The sequence below is a fragment of the Vulpes vulpes genome, chromosome 15, assembly GCF_048418805.1.
Source record: "Vulpes vulpes isolate BD-2025 chromosome 15, VulVul3, whole genome shotgun sequence".
NCBI lineage: Eukaryota > Metazoa > Chordata > Mammalia > Carnivora > Canidae > Vulpes > Vulpes vulpes.
In genome coordinates, this window is record NC_132794.1 from 40683345 (window position 1) to 40695563 (window position 12219).

Genomic DNA, 12219 nt, shown 5'->3' on the forward strand with positions numbered 1-12219 from the left:
ATAACACAAAGCGTTGGCGACGTTACAGGGAAAGTGAAGCCTCTGTGCTTTGCTGGCGGGGATGTAAAGTGACACAGCCACTTTGGAACACACTGTGGTCGTTGTTCAAGTAGGGAAACTGAGGTACTGTAAGACACAGCAGCTCTGCTCCTAGTCGTACGTGCAAGAGAAATGAAAATGTCCATCTGTGAAAGTCCTGTACGTGAGGGTTCACCGCAGTATGGCTCACAACAACCAAAGTGTGTCATGGACAGAATGTTTGTGTGGTGGTGTCAGAAGTGGGGCCTCTGGAGGTGACTGGAGCATGGGGGGGCGCCCTTGTGAATGGGGTCCGTGCCCTTAGAAACGGGCTGCAGGGAGCTCTGTGGCCCTTCCTGCCATGCGAGGAGCGGCAGAGAAGATACAGCCACCCACGAGCCAGCCACCAAGTCTGCCAGGGCCCTGGCCTTGGCCTTCCCAGCCTCCAGAGCTGCGCAAAGTCAGTGTTTATTGTTGAAACCACCCAGGCTATGCCATTTTTATTACGGCAGCCTGAGCTAAGACAAAGACTAAACAAATCCCATCAAGTGATAAATGGATAAGTAAAATGTGATGCAGACATAAAATGGAATATTACTTCATAATAGGAGTGAGGGATTTTTTTAAAAAAAGATTTTATTTATTTATTCATGAGAGACACACAGAGAGAGGCAGAGACACAGGTAGAGGGAGAAGCAGGCTCCGTGCAGGGACCCCGATGCGGGAGTCGATCCTGGGACTCCAGGATCACACCCTGGGCTGAAGGCGGCGCTAAACCGCTGAGCCACCGGGGCTGCCCAGGGGTATTTGTTTTTAAAGATTTATCCATGAGAGACAAAGCAGGGTCCCTGCAGGGAGCCCAGTGTGGGACTGGATCCCGGGACCCCGGGGTCGGGACCTGAGCGGGGGGCAGACACTCAGCCGCGGAGCCCCAGGTGCCCCCAGAGGACTGGAGCGCTGCGCTACAGCACCGACCTGGGAACCAGCAGGCCAGGTGAGTGCCGCTACGCACGGAAGACTGTGCTGCGCGATCCCATTTGTGTGGAACGCCCAGAGCAGGCAATGGTACAGAGACAGAAAACAGGTCCCTGCCTGCCCACGGCCGGGAGGTGGGCCGGGAGGACAGGGAGGTGACAGCCTGGGGAGGTGAGACTGGAGGGGTGGCAGTGATGAAAGTGTCCTGACACCAGTGATGGCAATGGGCATACAACCGTGTGAGCAGACCGACAGTCACTAACTTGTACACTTGAAAGGGGTGAATCACACGGCATGTGGGTTGTATTTCAGTAACGTTTTAAAAAAGAAAACCTTGGTGGCATTAAACGACTATTTTACTATGCTCAAATGCCGGGGCTCAGGAGCTCAGGCAAGGCAGGAACAGCCCTTCCTATGCTCGGCGGGATCCTGGGCTGGAGTGGGCTGCCTCGCAGGCCCAGGGTGGCCCCACGCAGTCACAGGCCCCGATGTACCACCCACCTGCCCCAGCGGCCCCGACCGCCCATGCCCGGCTCAGGCCTGCCTTCAGGCGGTGCAGTGACGGCCGCAGCTGGCCCAGCAGGAATGTGCATATACCGCGGGCCGGAGTCCAGATTCCCTGGTGCAGTGTCACAGGTACACAGCGAAGTGGCCCGGCCACCAGAGGCCTTTCTGGAGAAGTCAGAGACCATTTTGTGCTTTGTGGTTTGTCTGTTTTAACTGGACTCGTAACATGAGGGATGAGCTGTGAACCTGTGTCTCCCCCTAAACCGGCAGAGAGAAAGTCAAGACCAGCGTCCCCCCCCCCCCCCCCCCCAGTGAGGCAGCCCTCAGACAAGGCGCATCCTCTATGAGGGGGGTGAGGGCTGCCGGCGCTCCTCCCTGCAGTCCGCGGTGGGGAGGCCTCCCGGGGCCCAGAGCCCTGCGTCTCCAAGGCCAGGTGCAGGACATACTGCAACCGACGGGGGACCGTAAACCCTGCCTTACCTGCCTTCGCAGTCACCGGCTCCTGATGTCTGTGGAGACACGTGCCCCAGGCCACGATCCTTGAGAAAAGCCCTGGATCCTGAGAATGATGAGGCTCAGGCCCCCGCAGCCCCAGCCTCCCGGATGCCCTGTCTGGATCTGCGCTCCCTCCCTGCTTCCATCAACTCTGCTCTCCCTCCCTCACCTCACACTCATGCTTGGTCTCTGCCCTGTGTGAAGCCAGGACCCCTCTTGGCTGCTCCTCCAGGACCCGCCCGTGGGCCCAGCCAGCCAGTCCGTGTCAATGCTCCACGTCAGGAAGGTAGAGGCCAGGAATCCCACGGAGCACCAGGAAACGCCCAGGAGCCTGGCCTTTACCCTTTGAGGGCAGCAGTTATAATTTCAAATATTTTAAACGTGAAGTTTTTGCAACAGGGGGTATGTATGAACTCAGCACAGTTAGGGCCCCTTTGGCAACCCTCCCTCCTGGGTTGATCCGTTCTGAGGTCCCTGTGACTTTACTCCTCCTGTCGGATTCAGCACCCGGTCTGGGGGTGCTGTGCTGTGCTGTGACCAGTGGACTGTCGCCCCTGTGAACGCACACACTGTGAAGAGTATCTTCATGGCAGAAACACCCTGCTAGAGGCACCTGCTTGTCCAAGGTTTTATAGGCTTTATAAGGTGATACGCAGCACAAGAATGGAAATAGGTGTAGAGGGAGCAGCGGGGTTGTGTGTGCTCTTGTTTTTAGTTTTCTTTCTGGTGGATGTGGTTGGACAGAGACCAATCAGGTTGGCCTGGGGGAATCGAGAAAACTTGCTCTCTGCACCTAGATGAGCGGTTTCAGGCGGTAGACATCGCGTGCCTAGTTTGTTCAGATACCTCTACAGGCTCATGGTAGATAGAAGGTCTTCACCTTTGTCTTCCAGTCAGGATAGTTTCATCACTGCTACAGAGCAAAGTAATTTTATGGTTAATTGGGATCAGGTGGGCTTCGGGGCTAAGGGGTGGAGGCGTCAGCACCTACCATGGAAACAAAGCCGGGCCCTGTGTAGTGTGGCCTGGAGCCTGCGGTCGGCGGCTTGGCCTCCCTGCGGCCCGGACCCCATCGGGCCCCCCCACAACGGTTTTTGTGAACTCGGGAAACACCACGGGCTCCCGTTTGGGGCGGGGAACCCGGTGAACGTCCGGGGCAGGTTGTCTTCAGGCGGGCGTCGGGGGCGGCCGGGTCTTCTCTCTCTTTGCGAGGGCACGGGCACCTCCCCGGGCCATTCCTTCCTGCCCTGCGACTCCCCAGCGGCGGGCCCGCGGGATCCAGCGTGTCGTCTCCGCCCGGTGCCCGACGCCGCACCGCGCGGCTCCAGTTCCCCGAGCGACGGCGCGTGCGCACCCGGCACCAAGCAGCTCCCGACCGCCCCCGACCACCCCCGACCGCCCCCGACCGCTCCCGACCGCCCCCGACCGCTCCCGACCGCCCCCGACCGCCCCCGACCGCTCCCCGACCGCCCCCGACCGCTCCCGACCGCCCCCGACCGCTCCCGACCGCCCCCGACCGCTCCCCGACCGCTCCCCGACCGCCCCCGACCGCTCCCGACCGCCCCCGACCGCTCCCCGACCGCCCCCGACCGCTCCCGACCGCCCCCGACCGCCCCCGACCGCTCCCCCACCTGGCGGAGGCTCCGCGCTCCCCGCCCCGCCGCTCCCTGGGCCACCGCCGTGGGGCCGCCCGCTCCTGTGCTCGGCCGCTGGGACTCGCCGCTTGGCTCCCGAGGCCTTTCTGTCCGCCCCCCCCGCCCCCGCCCTACAGACCCGCGGCACCTGGACCTGAAGGTCGCGCCTCGGGAGAGGACAGAGACCCCCGGGGACCGGGCCGGGAAGTCCGGGGCCCGCGGGCGAAGCTTCTCCCTGGGACGTGGGGCCGCCGGAGGCCTCCCCCGCAGGGCTCACGGCCACGGCCACGGAGGGCCCAGGGCGCCCCGACAGGCGCACGACGACGCTCTCGGCTGCCGCCAGGACACGTGCCCGTCGCCACGACACTCGTCTCCGTCTCAGAGAAGCTCCGGCTGGGACGAGGGCCCTGCCCTGAGGGACGGCTCCAGCCCCCGGACCCACATCTCAGCTTCCGGCTGCCCAGGCCCTGCAGCGGGACCGGCCCCCATTCAGGGCGTTGACTTTTCTGTGAGATCGTAGCCCGGGGACAGCCCGTTTACCTCTAAGCGACAGAAACAAATGAAGAAAGGAAAGCACCAGGTACAGGTGACCGCTTTGGAACAAGACATGGACTTTGGTTTCTTTTTTTAAAGATATTATTTACTTCCTAGGCAGAGGGAGAAGCAGGCCCCACGCAGGGAGCCCCGGGGGGGGGGGGGGGGGGGGCTCGATCCCGGGTCTCCGGGCTCACACCCTGGGCTGCAGGCGGCGCTAAACCGCTGGGCCGCCAGGGCCGCTCCTGATCCTAGTTTCCAACGGAGACACAGGTATGTGTACCTCATCCTCCCCCTGGAACAAATACACGGCCACAGAAACCTCATTGAGCTGATTCTGTTTCCGATCCTGCCTCGATCACAGCCGTGTCGCACTGAAGTCACGGGGTGACGAGCCATGGTGACTCCGCTCCCGCTCACTGGGCGCTCCCACGCTCCCGCAGCTGTGCCAGACGCCCCACTCCTAGTCGCTCACTGACTCCCCATCACAACCCTGTGAAAGAAGTTCTCTGCTTCCGGTTTTCTCCACCTGAAATTGAGGTGTGGCAACGTGAAGCCACTGACACGGCCAAGACCCAAACGCTGGTATAACCCCAAAGCCTGCTTGTGTGTTCTCCACTCCTATACTTATTTTTTTTTTAAGATTTTATTTATTTATTCATGAGACAAACACAGAGAGACGCAGAGACACAGGCAGAGGGAGAAGCAGGTTCCATGCAGGGATCCTGATGTGGGACTCGATCCCGGGACTCCAGGATCCCACCCTGGGCAAAAGGCAGGCACCAAACTGCTGAGCCACCCAGGGATCCCATCAACCCCTATACTTTCAAGCGTTGGGTTGGAGCTAAAGAGAAATTCATTAGTAAACTGATATTCGGATGTGATGATTTCTGCTTCCGAGAATTTGCTGACAATTAGTAGCCACACAGCAAGCATTCTGCTTAAAAATAAAGGTCGACATTTATGTTCTACTTTGTTTTCAAAGAGTTTTACAAGGCTACTTGTTTAATGCAAATACTTTCCGCTGAGCTAGGTCAGCAGCTTTCAAATTTGAGGTGCATCAGAATCACCGGTAGAGCTTATAAACCTGGAAATGCCCAGGGCCCCATCCCAGACCCACTGAGTCAGAATCTCTGTGGGTGGAGACAGGGCATCTGATGTTTAATAAGTTTCCCGGGTGATTCTGACACAACAGAAGGCTGAGGATCACTGAGGTCTGTGAATGGTAGGAGGGCTCTTTTCAGAAATGATAATGCTCAGGTTTGCAGATTTAATGAGGGCCTCACAGGAAGCCTGGGAATGGCTAAATTGTAATCCAAAAATTTCAAACCATCATCCCAAGTTAATAGAGTGACTATCAGTTGGCAACACTGATGGTATGATCCCTCATCATGGGACTGATTGTCACCTCATGTTTCCTTTTTCCTGTTGAAAGGTTGTTTGTTAATGACAACAACTAGCACTCTGCTTTGTGTGTGTTCAAGGCTTTCTTACCTGGCATGTGAGCAATGGTATTTGTATTTCCTGTAACTAGTATTAATAAACTCTTAGGCAGTTTAAAACAACTGTTCAGACTCCAAATAAAGAATCACAAAATCCCAAGATTACAGTCGTCATGTGCAGCCATATGTTACTTGATTCTCCTTTACAGCATCTCTGCCAAAGGGCGGAGTGGCCTATTCCTGCTACAGGGCTGGCACTTCCTGGGAATAGTCTATTCCATCTGACTTACAGGTGCTTCCCTTTAACAAGGTGAAATCCATTTCTCTAGAGCTTTCATATATTGGTCCTAATTCTCTCCTCCATCAGAATGTCTTACCCAAATCAGCCAGAACCTTGGCTTAAGAAAGTAACTCCCTTGCTGTTTTCTGGGAAGTTCACGGGATGCTTTACTATTTGATGTAAGCTGTTTGTCCCACCACCAGGGCATCTGTCGGGCTATTTTCTGACACAAGAACTTAGAATTATAGGACTTCGACTATATTTGTGATTCATATTGTTTTTTTAGGAAGTAAATTTTAGCAATTCTTTATAAACAGATGATATCTGGGGTACTTAAATATAGAGGTCCAAATGACAGAAAAAGAAACATGAACTTACATTTTCTCAAAGCATTTTAAGTGTTCCATCTTAGATTAATATCATTAGCCTGCTAGGTTAGATGTAGCAAACATATTTAAGATTTAAGATGTTTACTTTCACTGTGAGATGTTCAGAACCTTCTAAAAACCTGGTGGTTGTTAATAGGTCTCTTCTAAATGAGAAATATAATGCACATCAGCTTCCTGTGATTGATTTGCTCCTGTGGAGCTGGAAAGACAAAAGAACATGTATGTCTTCACAGCCGAAGAACTTCGATTCTAACGTGTCTTCTTTCAGGTGTACATTTCCTTTTCACCTTCCTTTCTACAGACCAGAATGCGAGATGGTCCCTTTTCCAATATCTTTTTCCTGGGGTCAGAATGAGAGGGCACTGTTCCCCCCTAGCTCCCCTGATACTTCCAGCCTGTTGTCTTTGTATTGTGGATCTTTTCCTGAAATGACTCTGATCTCTCTTTGTTGCTCTTAGCCAACCTATCCAAGATATTTTGCCACCACCTCTTCAGCATCTGGACTCCTACCATCACTGATGACCTCTTCAACAGCTGAGTTGATTCTTTTTTTTTTTTGAGTTGATTATTTAAAAAAAATTATTTAAAAAAATAATAAATTAAAAAATTATGTTTTTAGAGGGAGAGGGGAGGTAAGACAGAGGAGAAGAAAGAGAGAAAGAGAGAAAGAGAGAGAATCTCAAGCAGGAGCCCAACACAGGGCTCAATCTCATGACTCTGAGATCATGACCTGAGCTGAAATCAAGAGTTGGATGTTTAACTGATGAAGCTACCCAAGCAGCCCTCAAATTGATTCTTCAGATGTAAAACAAAGAACAACAGTAACAAAAACCCATTTATGAATCATTTGTACTTATAGGAGAACAATATGAATGTGTAAACATGCTCTGACAACTGAAAATTACACCATGGGAAACTATATATCTGCTTTAGCAAAAGGGACTGAATGGCATTTAGAACTACAATAATACATGTATGTCTTACAGTCTGGTTTTTGGAAAAATACATTGGTTTATGTCACTAGACTTCCTTGGATTGACTCACACAAACTAACAGATAAAGTACACTAGCAGTGATTTATAATTGAAAAGCACGAAGAGCAGCAACTGAAAATTATGACCAACTCACAACAGTGCTGATGCAGTGTTTCAGACAGCATCCTGTCTGAAAATTGTAGGAATTCTAACTATCTGACTGCTCATTAATTGTGGGTGCTCGGCAGCCTGCCAAGTATTGTATGACCGCCAGCACTCCTCATGGAATTCTGTTTTAGCTTTGGCAAACCAACGCCAACTGATGTATTGAGCACAGTAAGCATAATGCCTAGGGCCCAGGATACTTTTAGGGAGCCCACATAAATATCTTAATTTCTTTTAAAATAAGAAAATAAGCAAAACAATAAGGATCTGCCTGAATTATATTTGTCTTTATACCAGTGCAGTTATAAAATAAAATTTTAATCCTTTTTTGGAAGAAGAGGTCAACAAAAGCAAAAGTGCCTAGGACCTCCCAAATCAGAAGGCCCTATGATAAACTGTTAATACTCTGCTAATGTAATCCACGGATTCCAAATCTTAGTGGGTCTTAATAACTTAAAAATATAGCATTTAGTGTTACATGAAACCCTACAGAACTGCCTTTCATGTGATCATAAGAAAGAACTTCAATTCTGGCATCTGGACTGGAGGATACTCATAGCCTACCCATAAATGGAGGACCATTTTTAATGATTACAGCTATTCCATTTATATATGTCTGTAATACATGAAAATTTTAAAAAACCTTCTGTACATCAAAGGACACTATCAACTGAGTGAAAAAGACAACCTACACAGTGGGAGAAAATATTTGTAAATCATATATCTAAACGGGAGTTAATATTCAGAACATATGAAAAGTCCTATAACTCAACAACAACACAGTAACTGTCTTTAAAAATGGGCAAAGGACTTAAATAGACGTTTCTCCAAAGAAGAAATCCAAATGGCTAATAAGCACATGATAAAATGCTCAGCAGCAACATCAACACCACAGACTGGATAGCCTATATTCAACAGAAATTTCTTACAATTCTGGGGACTAGGAAGTCCAAGATCAAGGCACTAGCATGATCTCATTCTCGTGCAGGCTTGCTTTCTGGTTCATAGATGGCCATCTCCTGGTCGTGTCCTTGAATAGTGGAAGACACTAGAGATCTCTGTGGGGTCCCTTTTACAAGTATACTAATCCCATTCATGATGGCCCTTCCTTCATGACCTAATCACCTCCCAAATGCCCCACGTCTTTTTTTTTTTTTTTTAAAGATTTTATTTATTTATTCATGAGAGACACAGAGAGAGAGGCAGAGACACAGGCAGAGGGAGAAGCAGGCTCCACGCAAGGAGCCCGACATGGGACTCGATCCCGGGACTCCAGGATCACGCACTGAGCCGAAGGCAGATGCTTAACTGCTGAGCCACCCAGGCGTCCCTGCCCCACGTCTTAATACAACCACCTTTAAGAGTTAGGATTTCAACCTATGGATTTTGAAGGGACGCAAATATTTGACCATAGCACTAGTTATTAGAGAAGTGAAAACAAAACCACAATGAGATACTGCCTCTCATCTATTAGGATGGCTATTACAAAAAAAAAATTAACAAGTGTCGTGAGGACGTAGAGAAACTGAATTTATGCAGAGAAACTGAAACCCTTATGCATTGCTGGTGGGAATGTAAAATTGTGCAGCTGCAGTGGAAAACAGTATGGAGACTGCTCAAAGAATTAAACATAGAAATACCATATGGGGCAGCCCCGGTGGCTCAGCGGTTTGGGGCCACCTTCAGCCTGGGGTGTGATCCTGGAGACCGGGATTGAGTCCCACGTTGGGTTCCCTGCATGGAGCCTACTTCTCTCTCTCTCTCTCTCTCTGCCATGAATAAATAAATAAAATCTTAAAAAAAAAAAAAAAGAAATACCATATGATCTGGCAATCCCACTTATGGGAACATACTCAAAAGAAGTAAAAAACAAGGATTCGAACAGCTATCTGTACACCCATGCACTATTAGCAGTACCATTCAGAATAACTAAAACTTAGAAACAACCCAAATGTCCACCAGTGGATGAATGGTTTAAAAAAGTAGTATAAACATACGATGGGATATTATTCAGTCTTAAGGAGAAAACTGTGACATTGTGAACCTTGAGGACATTATACTAAGTAAAATAAGCCAGTTACAAGAAGGTATATACCATACAATTCCACTTACATGAGCTATCAATGAGGTAGAATGGTGGTCCCCAGGGGCTGGGGCAGAGGGAAATGGGGATTCCTTTAAGTAATATAGTATTGTTTTACAGGATGAAAAAGTCCTGGAGATTGGCTGTACAATAGTGTAAATATACTTAACACTACTTAACTGTGCACTTAAAAATGGTTAAGATGGGGCAGCCCAGGTGGCTCAGCAGTTTAGTGCCACCTTCAGCCCAGGGTGTGATCCTAGAGACCCGCGATCGAGTCCCACGTCACGCCTGCTTCTCCCTCTGCCTATGTTTCTGCCTCTCTCTCTCTCTCTCTCTGTGTGTCTCATGAATAAAAAAATAAAATCTTTTTTTTAAATGGTTAAGATAGTACATTTCATGTTATGTATATTTTACCACAATTTTCAAAAAAGATGATAAGGCACAAATCAAGAAGATTTAGTTTTTACACTTACTCACAGATATAAACAGAGGGCGGACGCTTTGTGAAGGCTGGCAGACAGGGTGGACAAAACAGAGATGTTTCAAAGAGGGCTTAGAGATGCTTTGTGTGAAATGAGTTCAGCTACTGTACTTCTCCACTTTCGCGACTGGCTTTGGAGCAGATCCTTCGGCCTTTGTCCCTGTGGTGCATTGAACATTGGTATCCTGCAGCCACAGGCCAGCAAGAAGCTGGGTCCGTCAGGCCAAAAGGGCCCAAATGCACAGATGGTAGTTACATCACTCCTCCCTTTTAACATGTTAGTTCTCTATACACTAGTGTCCACCCACAGTAACAATATTTATATTTTCGTCTTTACAAAGCACTTTCTCTAGAATTTCTCTGGATGTTGAGAATTTTGCCTTTCTTCTTAATATTAAAGGTTTCCTCCTCATGTTTTTAAGCTGTTTAGCATGTCTTCACACTACCCCAATTTATTTTACTTAGGATTTTCACAGAATCTGGTGGAAGGGATGAGAACTTATGAGTAAAATGAAAAGTGAAATCTTTCCACTGAATTTATCTTTGCAGGACATTAAGGCAAGTTAGATGTCTCTTCAACCCCCTCTGAGAACAGTGGATGACATCCCATTTCAGAGGACTCCACAGGGAACTTCAGAAAGCCAAACTTGAGTCCTAGTGGATGATGGGCATTTTAAAATATTAAGGAAATTGGCTCCAGCTTGAGGGAAAAAGATTAGCTAATCTACTTGAAGTAAATGAGGTTTGAGAACTCAGAGGGCAAAAATCACTTAAAGTAAATAGCAGGCTGTTTGGGGATCAGCACATGTGAGGTTTCCCAAGCATTCTGCTAATATTATTCTATTCTTAAAAACTAAAACCCGGGCAGCCCCGGTGGCTCAGTGGTTTAGCGCCGCCACCTTCAGCCCAGGGTGTGATCCTGGAGACCCAGGATCAAGTCCCACGTGGGGCTCCTTGCATGGAGCCTGCTTCTCCCTCTGCATCTGTGTGTGTGTGTGTGTGTGTGTGTGTGTGTGTCTTGTGAATAAATAAATAAAATCTTAAAAAAAAAAAAAAAAAACAAACCTAAAGCCCCCTGATTTAAATAGAAGTAGTGAAGGACATGATCCTCGTTACTTTGTAGTCACACCTCATTAACCTACTACCTTCTTCCATAATAGCCAATGCACCAAGAATTGTTTAAAAAGCACCCTCATTCTGGAGGATGCTGACAAGCAAATTACTGACAGGGAGGAAAAGACCATCATAAAAGATGGCACTTTAAGTGATCATGAAAAGTCCAGATAAGGATGGCAACCATTTTTTGGCGTACTCAAACTATAAGAATTCAAAGTAAATTCTATTATATATATGTTAGTGTCTCTATTTTAAAAAGGTTTTCTATTTTTGTAATTTACATTGATAAAACATTTGTTATGAAAATATTGCAGAAAATCAGAAACATAACACCCTTTTAAAAAAGGAAATAAATACTACCTGTAAAACCCAGACTCAACCTCTGCTGGTACAATCCAACATTTTAAGTGCCTTGATTTTTTTTTTTTTTTAAGATTTATTTATTCATGAGACACAGAGAGAGAGGCAGAGACACAGGCAGAGGGAGGAGTAGGCTCCACGCAGGGAGCCCGACGCTGGACCCATTCCAGGTCTCCAGAATCACATCCTGGGCAGAAGGCGGGACTAAACCGCTGAGCCACCCGGGCTGCCCTAGTGTGGTTTTTTTGAGGGTTGTCTCTCTGTTCCTATCCTTGTTCACCCCCTTGTGGCCACGATATGAAGAAGCCAAGAGCTAGGCAGAAAAAAGAGAGGAGCGAGAGAAAACCAAAGGGCCTGGATAATAAACGGATCACCTCTCACTTTAACAGTACTTTCCATAATCAAGGTAAGTAAGTCTGCTCGAAATCTATATGGGTCAAGATCTTGACAGGAAATAACAGATGGAAGACTTGAAGGACTTATTGTAAATTATCCCTTCGTTAAACTTCTTGCAAGTATGGGCAGAAGTAAAGGAAACTGAAGCGTCCTCCATATACCTCCTCCAGAAGTCAAGGAACCAAGTTTTTGCAATCCTTCAAGATCCTGCCTTCTAAGGCACAAAGTAGAGTGAGGGGTAGAGTGCATCTGGCTGGGCAAACAGAGTAGGTCCAGGTCCATAGTTTTTCTAAAATATTTCATTATAATTCTACTTTCTTTTATAAGGCATGAGTTCAAGGGATACACTATGGAATTACTCTTGTAT

At 48.6% G+C, this 12219-nt stretch overlaps 1 long non-coding RNA gene across 1 annotated transcript; it reads right to left on the reverse strand.

The window, feature by feature from the left end:
• Positions 1-636: 636 nt before the first annotated feature.
• LOC140595795 (uncharacterized) lies at positions 637-3351 on the reverse strand. Its single transcript, XR_011997671.1, has 2 exons — positions 2987-3351; positions 637-2908 (listed from the first exon to the last, which is right to left on the reverse strand). It is a non-coding gene; the product is annotated as an uncharacterized lncRNA (long non-coding RNA).
• Positions 3352-12219: the final 8868 nt, after the last annotated feature.